The sequence below is a fragment of the Protopterus annectens genome, chromosome 2.part2, assembly GCF_019279795.1.
Source record: "Protopterus annectens isolate FY-2018-M chromosome 2.part2, PAN1.0, whole genome shotgun sequence".
In the NCBI taxonomy this organism is placed as follows: Eukaryota; Metazoa; Chordata; order Ceratodontiformes; family Protopteridae; genus Protopterus; species Protopterus annectens.
This window is the reverse complement of record NC_056730.1, coordinates 543064925-543086185: the sequence shown is the minus strand read 5'-3', so window position 1 is coordinate 543086185 and position 21261 is coordinate 543064925.

Genomic DNA, 21261 nt, shown 5'->3' with positions numbered 1-21261 from the left:
CTGACACACCAAACTGACCGAGGGGAACCCATCCCAGTGGATACCAAGATATGTGTAGGCCTGGGTATACTAGCCACAGGTACCTCCCAAAACACAACTAGGGATATCATGGGAATCTCACAGGCATCAGCATCCAGAGTATTCCACCAGCTCCTGGATGCCATGTCAGCACATGCCAGTGAGCATATATATTTCCTCAACACCCGTGAGGTGTTGACCAGCAATATGCATCTCTTCCAGCAAATTGCAGAATACTCTGGGGTAGTGGGTGCTATAGACTGCACACGCATATGCATCAAAGCACCACCTGGTGAGCAGGATAGGGCCTACATCAACCGCAAGGGCATCCCGTCCATCAACTGCCAGGTCGTTTGTGATGCCCAGGGCATTATAATGAATGTGTGTGCTGACTGCCCTGGAAGCTATGACGATTCCCACATATGGCAACTGACTCAGCTGTACCAGAGATTTGCCAATGGGGACATCCTCTATAGTCACCTAGTCGGGGTTGCTGGGTACACACTGGAGCTGTGGCTGATGACACCCATCAGAAATGCACACACACCTGAACAACAACGTCATAATGAGGCACACGCACAGGCCAGCCATATAATAGAGCGTGTGTCTGGTATGCTCAGGTCATGGTTCCGGTGTCTGGACACATCCGATGGAGCCTTGCAGTATTCACCAACTACATGTACCCAAATTGTTATGGTATGTGCTATGCTACACAATATGATCCTGTAGAAACAGCTGCAGCAGTAACAGCATGGGGCAGGGCCACACAGCCCTCCACCAATGCCAAGACCTGCACAGGCACAGTGTGACCCAGAGGAGGAACAGCCTGAGCTTGCCCCAGTAGGCAGAAGGAGGTGTGCCCAGTATGCCCTAGCCTTGGTAAAGAGGCAACACATAACACATGCACTGAGACAGTAGGGACCCAGGGAATGACACCTCTCTCTGACTTGCACATACAGTAAAAGGGGATTCCAAATATGGCACTACCTGTGCTCAACCATGTATAGGGAGTGTACTATGTGCATCTGACATAGGCAGCCATCCAGCACCATCCTCAGGTCTGGCACACCCGCAAGGTACGTCAGTCAACCTATCAATTGCCAAATGGAGTAGAATGTTTTGTTACCTGTAGCTATGGTATGATGTGAGCATGCAAGGGAATTTGGTGACTGAATGTTATGGCAGCAGGCAGTGGACACCCATAGTGGCACCATGACATCTTAACACATACTGGAGTCACCATAGTAGCCAGTATTACACAGGGTGACAAAACCCACTGCAGGAAATGTGCTGTGTAACATGTGTTTCCATATGACCCACACATGCCAGTCAGGATGGTTCCCATACCCAACAACAATCTCAGCCAGCAGGAAAGGTGTAGACAAACCCAAAAAGAGCCTGTGACATGGCCCCAGAATGATGGCTATAGTTAACCCCCAGGCCTACACAGACTGACCACAGCAGGGCAGGCAGTATGATGTTAGTTCTGAAGGGTAGGCAGTCAGACAATAATATGTAGGGCAACCAAAGCCACGATCTGTAGTACACTGGTATGCCTCTAGTCAGCATGATAGTTAGCAATACAGAATGAAATGGAGTACCTGACATACCAGTACGGTCATAGCCAATGTGTACATGTTTCATGTGTGCCCCCCACATCCAACATAATAATGTAAAAAAAGTCAGGTGTGCCCCCAACCCTGTGTAGAAATGTAGAAATAGTCAGACGTGCCCCCCCATCCTACATAGTAATGTAATAACAGTCAGGTGTGCCCCCCCACGCCCGCGTAAAAATGTAGAAACAATCAGGTCTGCCCCCCCACTATGCAGAAATGTAGTAACAGTCAAAGGCAAATGAGCAATGGATACCCTGCAGAGACAGCATGCTACCTGTTGGTGTACAACACAAAGGTCAGCACTACAGCACAAACTACCTGGACATGATCCACAAATTCAATACAGACGGCCATACTGGGGATGCTCATACACTTAGAGAAATGAAGGCAATGTCAGTCTACAACATACTGAAAGGTCATGCTTGGCATGCTGACACAGTTATGAAGGCCATGACTGCAAACACTAGTGGACCAGACATACCTGGCAGTTGCAGTTGTTAGTGCAGACACTTGTCAGTATGCACCACTCATGCCTTGCACACAAAGTGGATAGGAATACAGACATATATGACAGGATAACACACTAAAATAAGCCACAGGTAGACATACATAGATGTGTGGAAGAGGATCACTGTGACAAGGAGCCATCCAGGCCTGTCCCACCCAGTATACAGCCAAAGGGCCCCAAACACATGAGGTGCAGATGTCACTCACTGCAGATACTAGCCACCAGTATCTGTCAGCATTACAGACTATGTGGTGCATGTGCCAGCTGTGCAACATGACTGTACAAGGAAATAGTGATCTAGTAGCTGTATACACATACCTGTGACATATGACCCTGTGTGTGCCCACATGTGGTGTGTCAACCCCTAGATGAAGTAGTTATGGCCCATGCACATACTGCCCTCCCCATGGCCCTACTATGACAAGCCTGCTGAGGTCAGCCAATGTGAAATACACCTTTCGGAGAGCTGTAGCCCAGTAATCTCCATGGTGCGTCCCATAACTGCATACCGCTGTAGTATGATAAACTAGTAAGGTAGGAGTACTATCCCTAGATTTGGCAACTGGGTGTGTGAGTGTGTGTTTGTGTGCATGTCTGACTGTGTAGACAGCAATGTTTTCTAGGGTACTCACACTCCTTACAATTCATATACTCAACTTTGGCAAAGCTGCTGATGTCACCCACCTAGAAATACACCTTTGAGAAGGTTGTAACCGAGTAATCTCTGTAGTGCATCTTGTAACTGCCTACTACTGTAATGTGATAAGGTAATTAGGTAGGTGTTTTAACCCCAGACTTAGTAAATGTGTGTGTGTGTGTGTGTGTGTGTGTGTGTGTGTGTGTGTGTGTGTGTGTGTGTGTGTGTGTGTGTGTCTGTCTTTCTCTGATTGAGTAGAGAACAATGCCTTTTAGGGTACTCAGACTCCTTACAATTCATATATGCAATTTAGGCAAGGCTGCTGATGTCACCTACCTAGAAATACACCTCTGGGAAGATTGTAGCCCAGGAATCTCTGTAGCATGTCCTGTAGCTGCATACTTCTATAGCGTGATAAAGTAGTGAGGTAAATGTTCTAACTCCAGACTTGGCAACTGTGTGTGTGTCTGTCTGACTGAGTAGAGAACAATGCTTTTTAGTGTACTCACATGCCTTACAATTCATATACTCAACTTAGGCAAGGCTGCTGATATCACCAACCTAAAAATATAACTGTGTACTGCTGGAATGTGGTTTAGAACAGTGGTAGGGTTGCATCCCCAAGCATGGCAGCTCTGGATGTTTTGGGTGTGTTTCAATGTCTGTGTACAGAGCAATGCATTATAGGCTAGACACCCACAGTACATTTGAAATGCCCTACTTTGGCAATCCTGCTGATGTCAGTCATTGTGAAATACACCTTTGGGGAACGAGTTCCCTAGTAATCCCTGTGGTGTGTTCTATAATAGCTCCATGCTGTAGTGTGATATAGATCTCAGTCAGGGGTTCTATACTCACACAAATCAGTTGTGGATGTTTTGTGTGTGTCTCACTGTTTGTATAGGGAGCAATGCATTTTAGGCTACTCACTCGCAGTACATTTGAAATGCCCACCTTTGGTAATCCTGCTGATGTAATTCATTGTGAAATACACCTTTGGGGAAGAAGTACTCCAGTAATGCCCATGGTGCATACTATAACTGCGTAGTGCTGTAGTGTAATAAACTAGTTAGGTAGGGGTTCTACTCCCACATATGATAGGTGTGTGTGTGTGTGTGTGTGTGTGTGTGTGTGTGTGTGTGTGTGTGTTTGTAACTTGTATTCTGTGTAGAGGTGGTTGTGAGTGTGTGGCCAATGTGGAGTGGGATTTGCATATTTCTTATATGGTGGCCCTACGATATTTCACAATTTCAACCGTACTGGGATAACAGACGTAAAATAGCTGAGAGGCTGGGGTGTAAAGCCATACTCATACATGTGACATCAAGGCCAGGCAATCACAGTTAGCAACACCAGTATTAGCCAGAGCACACTCTCCACCCATGTCTCATACACACACATGCCTAGGCAACAGCCAATATGTGAGTAGTACACTGCATATTGGCCACCAATAGTAACTATGGAGTGATAGCTGTGGGCTACAGAGGTCATGTTACCCTGCCCATCTGTCCAATATGCACATACATGTAGACAGTGCACCTCCCCATGTTCCCCAATGGACACCTGCATCACCTGTGGTGCCTTCACATGTGACCCACAATGGACATACCATGCCTGACAACATGCTGTGTATGGACAGATGCCACTGAAACCAGGGAATGCTGTTAGCATACTATCAATGTAGGTGTTGGGTAAACCTACTGCCCATTGCCAGTACCTTCCACAGGTGGGCAAGACTGACATATCTGATGATAATCTGTGTTCACAACCTGGGCCAGACACCCCAGGTACACTTCCACATGTTACTGTACATGCATGTGGGAGATGTGCACATCCTAGACACCATCCATGTCATGGACTAAGGAACACATACATGGCAGGGGATGCACAGCATTGGCCACACACAATGGCCACCCAGGTGACTGGATGGAGGATACAATACCCATCTGTGTTGGCAACTGCAGAAATGACAGCCCTGAGCCACAATGCAGACCATTGTCATGTGGCCTGATGCCAAGGTATACCCATCACCTATCCTTGTATAGCCTGCTGGCACAATTGACGACCATACACCCATGCAGACATGCACACATGCATGTCAGTTCTGGCACCCAGTGTGTTTGTGTGCGTTGTATGGTGCGTATGTCCACATCCACACACAGTACAACCCCCCTGGGCATACTGAAGCATGCTGTCTGATGTCTGGCACCTCCTCATAATCTTTGCCCATACGACCTCCATATGACCCATGTGGTGCATGTGATACCTGCACATTGATGTGTTGTGGCAATCCCACTAGTGATGAGTTGTACTCTTGGCCCTGCCAAGTGTGTCAATGTGTGTGCGTCCCTGTGAGAGTGTGGCTGTGTTGACACTGGCACTTGTTCATGCGGACAGGCAGGTGTATATCACCTACAGTATAACTACCATATCCCTGTTGCAGATGTCAATCACCATCACATATATGTTCTGAGTGCACCACAACAGGTAACCCATGTGGTGCATCCAATAACTGCATCGAACTTTGATAGCACTACATAGTTGTCGGGGGTATGATACCCTGTTCTGGTAGGTGTGTGACACAAACATGCTTCAGTTTTACTCTCCCAGCCCTCCTTGACATATATTTGCCTCTGTCTGCCTCTCCCACTCCTGTCTTGTGGACGTGGAGACCCACACCTGCTTTGCTTAGGCAGCAGCATGTGTATTTTAAGTGATGCTCATGATCAGCTGATGGCTTCTGCATGAATTGCAGCCTTCCCCTAGCTGATTGCATGTGAAACAGCTGTGGTAACATTCTCATGGCCAATTGCATGAAAACACACTCCAATATCTAGGAACATCATGGTGGTGTTGGCCCTTTTCATTCACTGTGAGCAGGAACTAGATCTGTTGTTTGGCAAACAGCATCTCAGACGGATTGGGGATTTACTTCTAACAACATACACTGTGGAAAGAGGGCAACAAACAGGAGGGGGACGTGCCTGACCTGACTACAGACTGTAAGTGCTGTTATACTGCATTTAGAGTACTGTTGGTTAAACAGTGTTTGTCTGGATATGGCTGTCGTACATGTCGCAATACCTGCCATGTCAGTTCCATGTTTATGAGGAATCCTCTTCTGCATAGTCATCTGCAGACTGGGCAGTGTTGTGCCTTTGGTTTCATGTGTCAGCCACAGAGCATCTATCTGTGGAATGCAGAAGGTAGTGTGAGGATTGCAGTCTGTAGATGGTGAAGGCTGTGACAGTTACTGACTTCATATCCCTCATAGGACATATGTTGCAACAAACCCCGTTACAATGGTAAATGTATGAGGTTGTCACAGCAACATGTCAATAATGGCCCTGTGTATGTGCTGTCAGCCACACCTCTGTCAACCTTTGCACTTATGTTGTGCATGAAGTGGTGCATATGTGCTGCACACCATAATTAGTGTAATCATTTCTGATAACAAGCCAGTGCTGTATCAGATTGCTACACATGTTATGTACAGTAGGGTTATATGTCATGACATTACCTGGACATTCTGTGGATGTTTGTACAGTACTGAGGTCTGTGGAGTTATGGTGAATGTTGGCAGTGTGTGTGTTGTTAATATGTACTTTAGCCTGTGTTCAGACTGTGGTAGATGTCATTGTTCTAGTTCCCCTTCTCTCTGATGTTACATGCTGCCCCACTGTATGGTACCATTTTGGCGTGCATGTTTGTAAGGTGATACACACACATGTCCCATACCACAGACAGCCATCAGACCAAACTGTGTAGAAGCCCAGTATATGTAGGGTCATTCTGTGAGTGGCACATATGAGGATGGTGTAGAAGGGATAGTCCATATACAATAATATTATGCTAGCTTACCATATGTGCCTGTGGCTGTGTTCACATTGGTTGTGGTTATGCACTTTCACACAGGTGTATCTTACCCTGTGCTGTGACATGCCAGTTGGCCTGCTATATATGCAAGTACATGTGCATTCCCCCATAGGAGATGTAGGCCAGTGTTGAGCCAATCTGCCCGTAGCCTGCACAGTGCATTGTTACATGCCTAGTAGTTTAGTGTACTTACCCAGTGAGATGTCATGGGCAGATACTTGCCAGGTGTACTGCTGTTGGGACTGCCTTAAAAGTCATGTATGTCAGACAGAGCAGTGGGATGCTTTACAGATGTATGTCAATATCTAGTGGGTAGTATGTGGCCATGGCACCCCTGTACCAGCAGTCATTTTGTGTCAGACCAGACAGGAGTGTGTGAATGCAAAACCTATGGTGGCAAATGTATACCAGTCGTTATGTGTTATACCCATCTACATGGCTGTCTACATCCATATTGTCAGGCCTGGTACACATGTTGTGCACTAAGGGATTATATGTATACCTCTGGACTGTGCAGGGTGTGTTCAAAGTTCCACATATATTGGCCAATATCTCTGCTGCACTCCACAGGGGCATTACATGCTAGTGGCGGTACTTCACAATGATTTCCTTAGGGTGTCTGTCAGTAGCCAATGGCACACATGTTATAAGCAGATGTGACCTTCCACACACACCATGTCTGTGAAGACAATCCCATCCCAATGACAGTAGCAATAGTCTACTTATATACCTGCTATACATACCTGACATCCCCTTGCACTGCGACTTTGGGACTATAGGGGCTGGGGTAGGCCTACACTCCATGTCCAGGATATATGGTGGAAATATATGTACATATACTTATCCAGATAGCTATATATATATATATATATATATATATATACATATATATATATATATATATATGTATATATATATATATATATATATGATTACACATGTGTACTACTTCCAATTACCACTGTCATGGCAACCACCCACTATAAATCCCAACAGCATGTGGGTGTGGTCCCGTTACATTTCCTGTGTGATGGATATGCTTCCTGTGTGTGGGCATCACTGTTACAGACAGCAGGTAGCAATACCTCTTACAGGAGAACCTGCACACTCAGGGCAGCCACAGATTTGTAGGAGGGTCAGGAGCTACAGACAGACTGTGAGTAGTTTTGTGTTATGCTTTGTATAGTACTGGTGTTACAAGGTGTGTGTGTGTGTGTGTGTGTGTGTGTGTGTGTGTGTGTGTGTGTGTGTATGTGTGTGTGTGTGTGTGTGTGTGTGTGTATACATACTAGTTTACCTTGGAATGCAGTCTGTCTGCATGGCTCACTACTGTGGGCCTATCCTCTTGCTGGACAGAGGTATGCCTATCATGTGTTGTCCATCCACCACATAGGTCCTGTGTCAGATATTACACTGGCAGTGTGTATGTTGAGTGCTATCAGTACATGGCTACATCCATTTCTGTTTCTAACCTCAATTCCCTGACTAAGGGTATGTTGCAGACTATCCTGTAACACCAGCAACTTGTTTAGTGTATGGCAACAGTGTTCTACATATGTGTCTGTGTTCCAGATTCTGTCCTCCATCTACATACCAAGCTTTGCACATATGTCATGCTGTCAGGGGTTGTTCTGTAGTGGTCTGTGAATATATCACACTGCCATTGCTGCCATCAGTCCACTTCTGTTGTATCCCCCACACATACAGTGGGGCTGGGGCCATATATGTGCGGGCGTCACCTACACAATACATGTGTGCCCTTATGCACTCCAGAAGCCAGTGAATGTAACAGTGGTATATGGCCCTGTATTACTGAGTCTAGGTGGTGAGCACCATAAATGACCTAGGCTGTTACAACATGTGGGGGTATCAGGGGTGAGCTGCCGTATGGTATCTGGATGTACAGTACCGTATACTTCACCTATAATTACATTACTTACATGAATTGAGGTACTGCAAGCTTGCTGCCTCCTGCCATACAGACTGTTCTGTTTGTCAGTGTGCTTGTGATGGTGTCAGGTATGCCTTGTTATGTAACAGTTACAACCCATTTGATCACATAACGTCTTTACCACCTACTGTGTTTGTACAGAGCATAGATAGAAGCTGCTGAACTACACACCTGCAGTGCATACTGTTGATTGTTTGGTATCCTGTGGCCCAGTCTGTCTTCACTACTCTACAATTTGAAGGGCTTGGCCTGAACAGCAACAGTTCTGAACCTTTCCTGACTAATGTATTAGTGTAACTGTTTCACAGTTGCAGTACTCTGTTTATATGGTTGTCAGTGTCTGAACAGCTATATGATATGGCATATAGAACTGTAATAGTACACAAGTAAAGGTTTCCCATTTCTGCAAACCTGTGTATGGTGTCTTTCCTATGACCTCTCTATGGGTGTATGTTGCAGGCAATGATTGACATTTGTATGGGTGGCCCATAAAGTGTTCAGTTGTTCAGGTGTTAACTGTAGGCATAGTGGCTGTTCCATATTGTGTGCACCTTCTACATATGTATCTTACTGTACATATATCTGCGTGTGTATGTGTAGTCATGTATATATATGTATATATATATATATATATATATATATATATATATATATATATATATATATATATATATATATCTTTATCTGCATATTTGTGTCTGTGTATCTGTATCCTGGGGATGTTGATGACTTCCACATATTACATTTCCTATGGGAGGCAAACTGTACTTGGTAGTGTATTGCAGGGTGCACGTGTTTGGCTGTAGGGGGGGGCACCTATTTGTATGAGATGTATAGTGTGTGGGGCCTCTCAAACCCATTAATGGTGCATGTGGACATATGTGTATTTGTTAATCTGCCGTTACTATTTACAGATATATGGCCATATATACCTATATAGATATATATATATATATATCTGCTAACATACGTTAAGCCTTGATTTAGCCTTGATTTAGCGGAGCTGCCACTGTTGCACACTAGGGCAGCGCCGGTTAAGCAGGTTTAAACTATTCGGGCCCTTAAAACTACCTTCCTCGAACTATACTACTGATCTAATCAGCGTATCCTATAACTAAAAAGATCATCTCCACTTGACTCCAAGTAGACTATTCTCTATCTGTTAAACCTAGCACTTGCTCCTACAGTACTTATTACCTTGATACGGCACTCTTGTCATAGATAGTACCCCAAAAAGGTAACCCCCCATTTCTCGGTCACCCACGTCCCCCTGAATCTTTTTTAAAGTTTTTGTCTATCCTTCTAGCATGTCGAGGGATCAGTTGCTAGTATCCTCTCCTGCTCAGCTGGTGAACCTGGGAATACTGAGGCAATGTTACAATTGCCTCATGTACACAGACAACCCTCTCCTCCTCCCACAAAACACAAATACATGCGAGAGATGCAACTATACGGCCAAACTGGAGGCTGAGCTCTCAACACAGGACTGGCAAGACCAGTCAGGAGGAGAAGGTTACCACACACACTATAGACCCAGTCTCACATAGCACCATTACAACCTCAAATCATACACATAAACACACAAAGACATACTGAGGCTCTGATCAAAAATCTACCAAAACAGCAGAGGCCACCAAAGCAGACACCCAAACAACCACCACCTCAGAACACAACACCTGCAACACATGGACCTCACAGTCAGAGTGTCAAACAGTCACAGCCCTTAAGGCCAAACACAATGCCAGACACATTAGTCATTGGTGACTCCATAGTCAGACACACTGACGTCCCGCTCACCAGACTGAGTAAGGAGAAGGTCACAGTAAGCTGCCTGTCGGGTGCTAGAATCCGCCACATAACGCAAGCACTCAGGTCTCTCAACAGCAAGTACAAATATGACTCAGTCATTGTCCACGCTGGTGTAAACGACCTGAGACGTACCTCCTTGGACTACATGAAAAGAGACATTGAGGAGCTCTCTGATTATGTAGCCCAGGCAGGTATGACCCTGACCTTGAGCAGTATCCTACCTTCACCAAGAGTGATGCCACAATACAGAGATAAGATGATCAGCTTTAACAATTGGCTTAAACACTGGTGTCATTCAAAGGGGATCCAGTATCTGTCTGCCTGGGATGACATGCTGGACAAGCCACGCTGCTTTGCAAGGGACGGCTTGCACCTGTCACCCCTGGGATTCTGGATATTGGCAAAGGCTCTTGCCACCCCATAGTGCCTTTTTAGGCAAGGCTCAAATTCTAAACCTACCACCCTAGAACACAAAAAAGGAAAAAAAACTAAGGGTAATGCTGCTCAATGCCAGAAGTCTAAATCTCAAAATGCACGCACTCGAGGCCCTTCTCAGTATGGAGAACATCGATGTCTGTGCTGTGACAGAAACCTGGTTCAAGGCTCCTGAGAGCACCCCAGCACTATCAGGTTTTACCTCATATCATGCGTTCCGGCCCCCAAAACCGGACAAAAACAAGAAAGGAGGGGGGGGATCCCTATTCATCAAGGACACCCCCACCCCAAGACTGGTGGCAACGCACGATGCATCGGAGACCATCCAGGTGCAATTAACCATAGGCAAGACTGCTCTGCAAATTGTAGCATGTTACAGGCCACCCTCACAAACTCAGGAACCTCACATGGCCTTCCTGAAAACACTAGAGGGGATAAATGTATCACCAAACACCATCATACTAGGTGACTTCAATTACCCTAATATAGACTGGGAACACTACTCAAGCCCAAACACCCTAGCCCAAAAGTTCCTGGAATTCATAAACTCAAATGCCATGGAACAACTAGTCACCATCCCCACAAGAGGAGATAACATACTTGATCTCATCATCACGAACATGGGAGCACAATGTTCAACACCGGAAGTATACCCCTCACTGGTGAGATCAGATCACAAACTAATCTCGCTGGAGGTCCTCATCCCACCCCACCTGAAAAAAAAAAGACCACAGTAAAGAACTTCTCAAAAGCCGTCTTCACACTTCTAAAGACTAGTGTGGTCTCCTTTAAGGCCCGAGCCAGCGGCAAACAGTACTCAAGCCGCTGAATCACTTACAAACACCTTCTACCAGCACCTGCAGGACTGCATGGATAAGGCAATCCCAAACAAAACAAAGACTCTTAGTACCAAAGGCAAGCGTCCAGTCTGGTGGACCCCAGCCATAAACAAACTCTACAATAAAAGGAGGAAGCTACTACAAGATAGAGCAAAATCCTTAAAAGGTAAGACACCCTTGATCACTATAAGTAAAAACTAAGAGCTCTCATAAAATCATCCAAAGCAAATTTCGAGAGAAAAATAGCTAAAGACTCAAAAGACAATCATAAGGCCTTCTTTAGCTATGTTAGAAACCTAGGAGGAAACTCCCAGATATGCTCAGAACTAGTTCAAAATGATGTGAAGATTACTGATCCTACAGACATTGCCAACATACTGGCTGACAGGTTCAGTGCAAACTTCTCCCCTCCCCAAAAGGAGAGATATCTATACCAAATGATTGCAGCCCCCAAACATCTCCAGCGCCCAAGTGAGAACTGCTCTCTCCAAAGCAAAAAACACAGCATCCATGGGACCTGATGGTGTCCCCGGCTGTGTGCTCCACGAACTCAATGAGGAATTAAACCCACAGCTAGGACAGCTGTTTAATCAAAGTCTTACCTCTGGATACGCACTCCAGGAGTGGCGCACTGCAACTGTGGTCCCACTTCACAAAGGCGGTGCCTCCAACGACCCTGGAAATTACCAGCCCATTAGCTTGACAAGCCTTATCTGCAAAGCCATGGAGAGGATCATAATGGACCTCATAAATAAAGACATAGGGAATTTGCAGACTTTGGATCCAACCCAGTTTGGCTTTGTCAAAGGCAGATCATGCCTTTTAAACTTGGTTGACTTCTTCGAAACAGTCACCAAAGCCATTGACGAGGGAAAGGCAGTCCATACAGCCTACCTCGATCTGGCTAAGGCCTTCGATACAATACCCACTCGGGTATCATTGAAAAACTCATCAGCTTAAATGTTAACCCATACATCACAAGATGGGTTGCAAACTGGCTGAGTGACAGAACCCACAGGGTCAGAGTTGCTGGCGCCATGTCAGACTCAAAGCCTGTCACAAGTGGTGTCCCACAGGGCTCAGTCCTGGGCCCACTCTTGTTTGGCATCTACTTTTCCAAGTACAAGCAAACACAGGAGGGTTATGGCTGACAAAGTTTGCAGATGACTGCAAACTGGGCGCCATAGTAGAAAACACATCTGACACAGATATCCTTCAGAAGGGTCTCACAGAAACGGATAACTGGTGCCAGAGCCACGGCCTGAAGTTAAATGCCAAAAATGCATAGTCATACCCTTTGGGAAAAACAAGGTTACCCCTAGCTACCAAATAGGTGGCAATCCACTGAGCACAGAAGAAGTTATCAGGGACCTGGGGACCCAGGTTGATAGTAGTCTGTCATTCGACACCCATGTAGCTAAAGTGGTTAGGAAGACCTTCTACATTGCCCACCTTATCATGAAGGGATTCTCATCTAGATCAAGGAGGTCATAGTCTCCTTTACTCATCACTCATCAGACCAATGATTGAGTACAATGCCCCATTCGGGATGTATCTGACCCGACACTTGCAGCAGCTGGAGAGGCCACAAAAGTTCCTCACCAAAAGTATAAAGGGTCTCAAAAATCTGTCCTATGCTGCCCGACTGAAAGAACTCCAGCTCTATTCAGTCGCCACGCTTGCTCAGAGGTGACCTTTGCCTAACATACAAGGCCATGTCAAACCCAGATTTGATGAATAAGCTTCACCTCAAAAAATCTAGATCCATCAGAGCCACAAGGGCGGGAGACTTAAACCTTGACACGGCTATTAATAGGACGTGCTGGAGGGATAGATTCATCACCCAAAGACTCCCTATGCTGTGGAACAAAATCCCGGTACATGTGAGGCAGAGCACCTCGCTGGCCTTGTTCAAGAGAAATCTTGACCAATGGATGGGTGATCGCAGATATACCCCAGGGATTACCTCAGTGTCACTGCTCGACAGAGGCACAGCAAAATAATGGGTATAGTTCCCCATACTAAAGGGGTGGCGTAAGCCACAAAACGATGGGCTAGGCTTGTAAATGCCCTCGGGCAGATAGCCTAGTATGAACCTATGAACCTATGAACCTATGAACCTATATATATAACTATGTCCGTATATACCTACATAGATATATAATTGTGTACACATATGTAACGTGCTGTGTATATGTAGACATATAGGTGTAGACACACATATATGTGTTGATTTAGGCATATGCATGTATATATGTGCATATATGTTGATATATATGTATATAGTATTATATATATATATATATATATATATATATATATATATATATAATATATATATGTCTATATATATATGTATATATATTTGAATATGTTTAGATATTAATATAGTTACACACACAGACATCTAAGTGTTGGTATACATTCTCTGTACTGTTTCAATGCAGGACTGGATGATATGTTTCTGAAAACATTGAATTTCTTTGCATCTGTCATGACTTAGTGGTAAATCACCCTGTCTAGGGTATCCAGGGTCCTTGGTTTGAGCCTTGCAAGAGATGGTTATTTTGTTGCTGGACAGAACACGGCCCATTGGATACAGAGTGATTAAGGCACTTTAAAGCAGGTTTGCACAGAGCTAAGCACTGCCTAACCTAAACAGGTTAAGCAATTTACAGGCAGAGTGTAAGACACTGTAACCAGTGGTTGGCAGTGCTAAGCCTTGCGCAAACCCACGCACAACTGCTTTAAAGTGCCTTAATCACTCTGGTATCCAAGGGTCCATGTTCTGCCCAGCAACAAACTAAACAGCTCCTGCAAGCCTCAAACCCAGGATGCTGCAGACAATAGACAAAGTGAATTACCACTAAGCCATAACAGACACACATAAATATGATGGTTTCAGAAATATATCATCCAGCACAATCATTCAACAGTACAGAAAGTGTACTTTAACATCTAGATGTATGTGTATGTGTGTGTGTGTGTGTGTGTGTGTGTGTGTGTGTGTGTGTGTGTGTGTGTGTATGTATATATATAAATAAATAAATAAATAAATATATATATATATATATATATATATATATATATATATATACATATGAACATATTTATCTATCTATTTACAATTTATGTTATGTGATGATTTGTGAGTTTTATATATATATATATATATATATATATATATATATATACATATAGCTGTCTATCTGTCTACATTTACTGCTATATATCTGTCCATATGGCCATACATGTTCGGCTCATATTTTTGGCCTGTACTTCATTCTCTTGGCAATTGACATGGATGATTGCAACATTGAAGTCAGTAACTAGTGCTGACACGTTTGTGTTTCAGACTTCAAGTCCTTCTACATATGTGTTCTAATACATATAACTGTGTAACTAGCAAACTTTTAAGTGTATTACAGCAGTATTTGACATATATCCCTATTTGTACCCACATGTTTGCACACTTTGTCCAGACTTCTTGCTTTAATGCGTTGTGTGGTATGGTATTACTACACTTCCTGTAATGTTGACTGATTGTGCTGGATGATATGTTTGTGAAAACAGCAGGGTTATGTATATCTGACATGGTTTAGTGATAAATCACCTTGTGTATGGTGTGCAGGGTCCTGGGTTCGAGCCTTGCAGAGGCAGTTTATTTTGTTGCTGGGCAGAACACCGGCCGTTGGACACTGAATGAGTAAGGCACTTCAAAGCAGTTGTAAGCGGGTTTGCATGGATTTGCACAGAGCTAAGTCCTGCCAACCTCCGGGTACAGTTTCATACACTCAGTTAGTTTCTAAACTGCTTAACCTGTGTAGGCAGTGCTTAGCCCTGTGCAAACAGGCTGAAACCTGCTTACTGCTGCTTACAAGTGCCTCCCCCCGCTTACCCCCATGCTAATTTCTATAAAAGAAAAGAAAAAGGGGTGATAGGAAAGTGGTGAAAAAAAGGCACAAAGAGGGAAAGACAGTAGTCAAGATAGCTAGGGATGTGCAGGAAGGGTGTAGGAAAGGTCCATAGCTGCCAATTTCTTCTACAGCAACAGCTGTGCATATACACTGAATTTGGAGGTAGATTTGGACCCTCAAACCCCTGGGAGTGGAATGAAGACAACATAAATTCGTTGCCAATTAGATCAGATTTCATGTGTCCAGTGGACAGGTGTGCAAAATGTATAGCTATGTATGGGGCGAAATTTTTTTGTGGGAACAGATTGCCCTTTTTGTTTTTTCAGGTGAGAGTGGGATGTTGGGGAGGGGTAGTAGGTATATTTGGTGAGGAAGGTTGAGTAGGTTAACAGACAAGACAAACAAGATGCATACAGGGGCAGGATATGACATGTGGAGGGTAAACACCTTGGACGGGGAGGGATGTTTGGAAGTCACAAGCCCATGAGCCCCCAAATGGAAACAATGGGACTGAGGTCCCCACCCATGGGAAGTCATCACTGCACCTTCACGGCCCCAAAAGTGTCTGTGCTGGGGGCTGTGTAGGAGGGGCAGGCTCACCCACTAATTGTGCCACTCGGCCCTCAAGCTGGTGTAGCTGGTTTCGAAACTCCATATCAAGCTCCCTAAGTACCACTGCCCGGACATGATGATGTGTGACAGGTTCCTCTCCATGCACGCTCCCAGGAGGGGGTCGAGCCCCATCCCCTGCAGTGGTTCCACCTGAAGGTGGTGCAGGGCCAACAGAGGAGAAGGTCTCAGGCTGGGCCCCAGATGTGCTGGTGCCCGGTGACATGGCCAGCTGAGGTGGGACAGGTGGGTCCAGTGGGACCGGCCTTCCCATATGAGCTATGTTGTAGCAGGTTTATGACAGATATGGGTAAGTAATAATCAACAGCATTCAAGATTAGTTATAACAGCATACACAGGTATTCTCATTAACCCAAAACACCAGATTTACAACAGTTGCATAGTAAGCAGAACACATGCATATATGGATCAACAGTGGCCATTACAACAGCATGCATGTGTCATTGATGGCAACAGGCCACCAATATGGGTGTATTTTAACATGGCACATGCATAGAAACAAATGGAAATATTTATAAACCATTAGGACCTATGTCCCAACAAAAGTTTGGAATGTACACATAGCGATTGAGGTGTGTCATTGAGTTATTTTTGCACATATGGTAGGGTTGAGACTGAGAGAGTGAGTTCAATTAACAACTAATATATCCTTGTAGTTTTCACAATATTCTTAGTCACTGCAGTGATCTGTCCTTTACATGTATTATTACACTACCCAATGGCCTTATATTGTACACTGGTATGTTTATAGATTACTATATATGTGTCTCTTACATACAGGCATGAAAAGATGCAGGTGTTAATGCAACATATGTTGAGAATTTCTGTCATACACTTTGAGTGAGGTGCTAGAATGACAGGTTTGTTTTCATATACATACTCTGACTGTACACATTTGACTATCAGTTATTTGTCATTAATGGCTGCCTACATTTCTTGGATCATCACACTAATATTTCAGGGGAACAGGGTACCAGGCTGGTGATGTGGGCCATTTATTTGGACAGATTGGAACAGTTGTGGGGTATGAATATGCATAGAACTTTCTATCTGAACTTTCTAGCAAATTCTGTACAGTTGGGTGTAAGTATGCATACAGCTTTTTATCTGATCATTGTAACAATATCTGTGCAGATGTGGGGTATGATTATGCATACAACTTACTAGCACTCCCAGGATTCAAACCCCTGCTGTGTGTGACAAAAACAGCTTATAGTTAACATCACAGTACACTATGCTATCAGGGAATTGGTATGAAGCTTTCTACTGTTTTCTTTCTTAAGTCTCCCTCATGTGTACAATATGATTGACCTCTTGGCACTTCCAACATTGTTATGTTATATATGTTATATACTCATTTTATCTGCATACCACAGTGTGCATAACACTGCTTAATACAACAGTACTATTTATAGTATGCAACAGTTCAACAACATATGAAAGAAGAGTAAACAGATGCACTCTAGGGGTTGTACCTTTATTCACAGAATATTACACATTTATTTCTACTGGTATGACACATTCTCAGGCTCTTATATTTATTGGTTATGACAGTACATGCAGAATGATTACTAACCTGCCTCACGATGCAGCCTTTGCAACCTAGCATCATGGGCTTGCTGGTTCGCAGCCCGCTCATCTGCAGCTGTCAGAGAAATACAGTGATATTTGGTCATACCTATCCATAGTATACACAAGCTAGGCAATTGTTAACTACTTAGTAGAATGACTACTTAGTACTGGGGCATTAGGCATCTGCCAAGACTCCTGGATCCATTCTGTTCTGGTACATCCCCCCTCTGCTGCTTCAGGTCAGCATGGTGGTGCCTGACCTGCTCACCAGTCTGAGGGATACCTGTGGCACTGGTGAGGTCACAGCCGAGAATGTCCCAGGCCTCCATTTTATGCTGCGAGCCCTGGTACTGGCCCTGCAGTAGTCTCTGCTCATGGTGTTTTATCAGGAGCCATACCATGATTTTTGACTCCTGGATGCCCCAGCGCTGCACTCTAAATCGAATGCCTTCACCCACACCAGCCATTCTGCCTGCAGTTGGAAGCTACAAACAGTTATGGGAAGTATTCCCACCTGTGGGGTTTAAATACAGCCAGTTTCTGATACATTTCCTTGATTGGCCAGTTTTGAAATGGCTAAGCTATGGGCACACCTGCTTACCTAAGGTTGGCAGTGCTTAAAGAGCTATATCACTAGGCAGATTGATTTGGCTCCCCTACACATTGCTTACTCTTACTAATTTGAGCTGTGCTGCAGTTAGCATTAATACTTAATCTGCACTATATTTGCCTTTTGGCAGTGAGTTATTATTCATTACAGGTTATATATGTGTCTGGTATCCACGATTCATGTGTACATACACTGTATGGGGTGCTGGGGACTTCTACACATTATTACGATAACACCTCAAATCTATGCTTACTGCAGTACTCCATTTCACATATTTATGTTCTGTGGCAGGTTATACAACATCACACTGTACATAGATTTAGTTCACATGTTTGATTTGATTTTCCTGTGGTGAGGATTAGTTTGCTGATACATCATTTATTGTTTTGCTATGATGGCTTAGTGGTTAACTACTGTGACTGTAGTGTACAGGGTCCTGAGTTAGCGCCTTACCGAAGCTGTTGATTTTGTTGCTGGACAGAACACGGACCATTGTGTACAGAGTGATTAAGGCACTTTAAAGCAGTTGTAAGTGGGTGTGCCATTTTTCCTAATTTTAGTTTTCATAGTGATTTTCTTGAAATCTTAAAAATCGAGTGGGATTCATAAAGGTTACCAGTATGTGCAGACTACATCTCCACTTATTGTAATCTTTCTGAGTGAATAGACAGCACAACCTTTATGAATCCCTGTCAATATTTAAAGCTGCAAGAAAAAGTGAGTTATGCCTGTGTTGTCTGTTAACTCAGAATGGTGTATACGTAGTGTAGGCTTTATTGAATCCCCAGATGAAATTTTCACACTAAAAAAAAACATAACAATAGTCTTAAGGTTGTATGAATAGTGGCAATATTAAAGGATTTTTTTTTGTTTTGTTTTTAAGGTAAGGGATGCTAACAATAACCCTACACCTTAGCTTAAACACACCTTTCTGTAACATTGCCACTATACAAGACATACTTAGACACACAAGCAGACACAACTGCACGCTACCAACACTACATCTATCCCCTTACCTAACTCTGACCCTAATCCTAAAATACACATGCACAAAACTTATCCGCTCATCTACCCCTGACCCTAACCCTAATACACAAACACTGATATTTTTGATGTTTGGCTATCTGTACATTCGGCATTCTACACCACCCACAGCACTAGTCCACTAGTCAATCAAACAAATGTCACAAAATGCAGGGGACATATAGCTATCTATATATACATAAATAAATAAATGTATATATATATATATATATATATATATATATATATATATATGTATGATTCCATCATGAAAGGTTGAAAACTCAAAAGGTAGAATCACAATTGGTAGAACAAAAAAACAAAACCAACATCAAGTGTCATTGTGGTACTTTTAGGGAAAGAGTTTTTAGTGACTTGATGCGTAGAGTCAAGGTTAGAGGCAGGGGTAGGATAAGGGTTTAAATTAGGATTATCATACTTGAGGAGGGTGTGCAGAGGGCTTCATGTCCCTGAACAATCTTACTTATGCTGGCTAACCTTAACCTGTCCTTACCCCTGCCACTAATACTACACATTGTGTTATTAAAGTCCCTTTACCTAATACTACCACTATTCAAAACAGAAGGATATCAAATGCAAAGAAAACAAACATGCACAACACTGACTTCATCTCCTTACCAATCCCTTACGTTCACTGTAACCTAAAAGCACTGATTTGTACACACCCATTGCTATAACACTGTCTTGCACATATTCACGACTAATATTTTTTCATTCAAACATTAATTTTCCTGCATAGTCCCATGTAATTACACTAAATAAGACTAAATTCAACTATATGTTACATTTTTTTCTTTTCTTTACCTCTTAGCCTTCATCCTCTCCTCAATACCTTCGCCTACTCTCCTGTTACATCTCTTTAATTTTCCTCCTCCACTTACTACCCCTGCTCTGTTTTTTCAAAACATAAATACCTGATTATGTTAAGACTTCAGTCTCACAAATATCTCTATCATTACAATGTCTCATTTATCGTTTGCAAGATAATTTGTTTTTATTCTGTGTATGTTACTTTGGAGCTTTTCATCCTGGGCCACTTCTGAAAAAGGGCTTTTACCCAGACAGACTTTCCCGGTCAACAAATGTCAATAAATAAATAATTTTCACAAATGAGCATTCACACATTTGTGTACTCTTTCTTTAATATAGCCACAAAAACTTTTCAAACAAATGAGTATTGATAATAATCCAAGATAGGCCCTCTAGACACCCAATCCCTTTTGAAGGGTGAACTGAGAGAAATGGCTGGTTAAATGACTTGGTCAAGGTCACAGTGGAGTGGGGGAATAAAATCGTATATTACAGGATCTGCAGCTCAGAACCATAACCTCTTCACCAAGTGTCAGTATTCGACATTTTGGAATGCAACCATATATGAAAATATTTTCTTTTAACTTGATCAACTGTGCACCTACAACACACAGAATGCCAGCATGAAAATGTCGAAACAACAAATGCTGACATGTTCTGAGCATGCTCCAGGGATTACTCTGGAGTGGAACAAACCAACAACAATTATTTTTGCAGTGGGCCAAGCACCCCTGCAGCACCACACCCATTGCTAATTATATATACTAAATCCAAGATTGCACAATCTCCAGGAAAAGGGAAAACTTCCCTACTTGGGAATTGTCAATCTGTCACACCTGTTGACCATCTGTGTGAGTTGAACAAAGAATTTTTACAAAACATGTCTGCTGTAGGTCCACAGTTGATCTAGTGCGCTAGACCCATATGTATATAGAGGTCCATATCTGTTTAACTAGTTTTTAGAAACTCAAAACTCATATGGTTGAGAC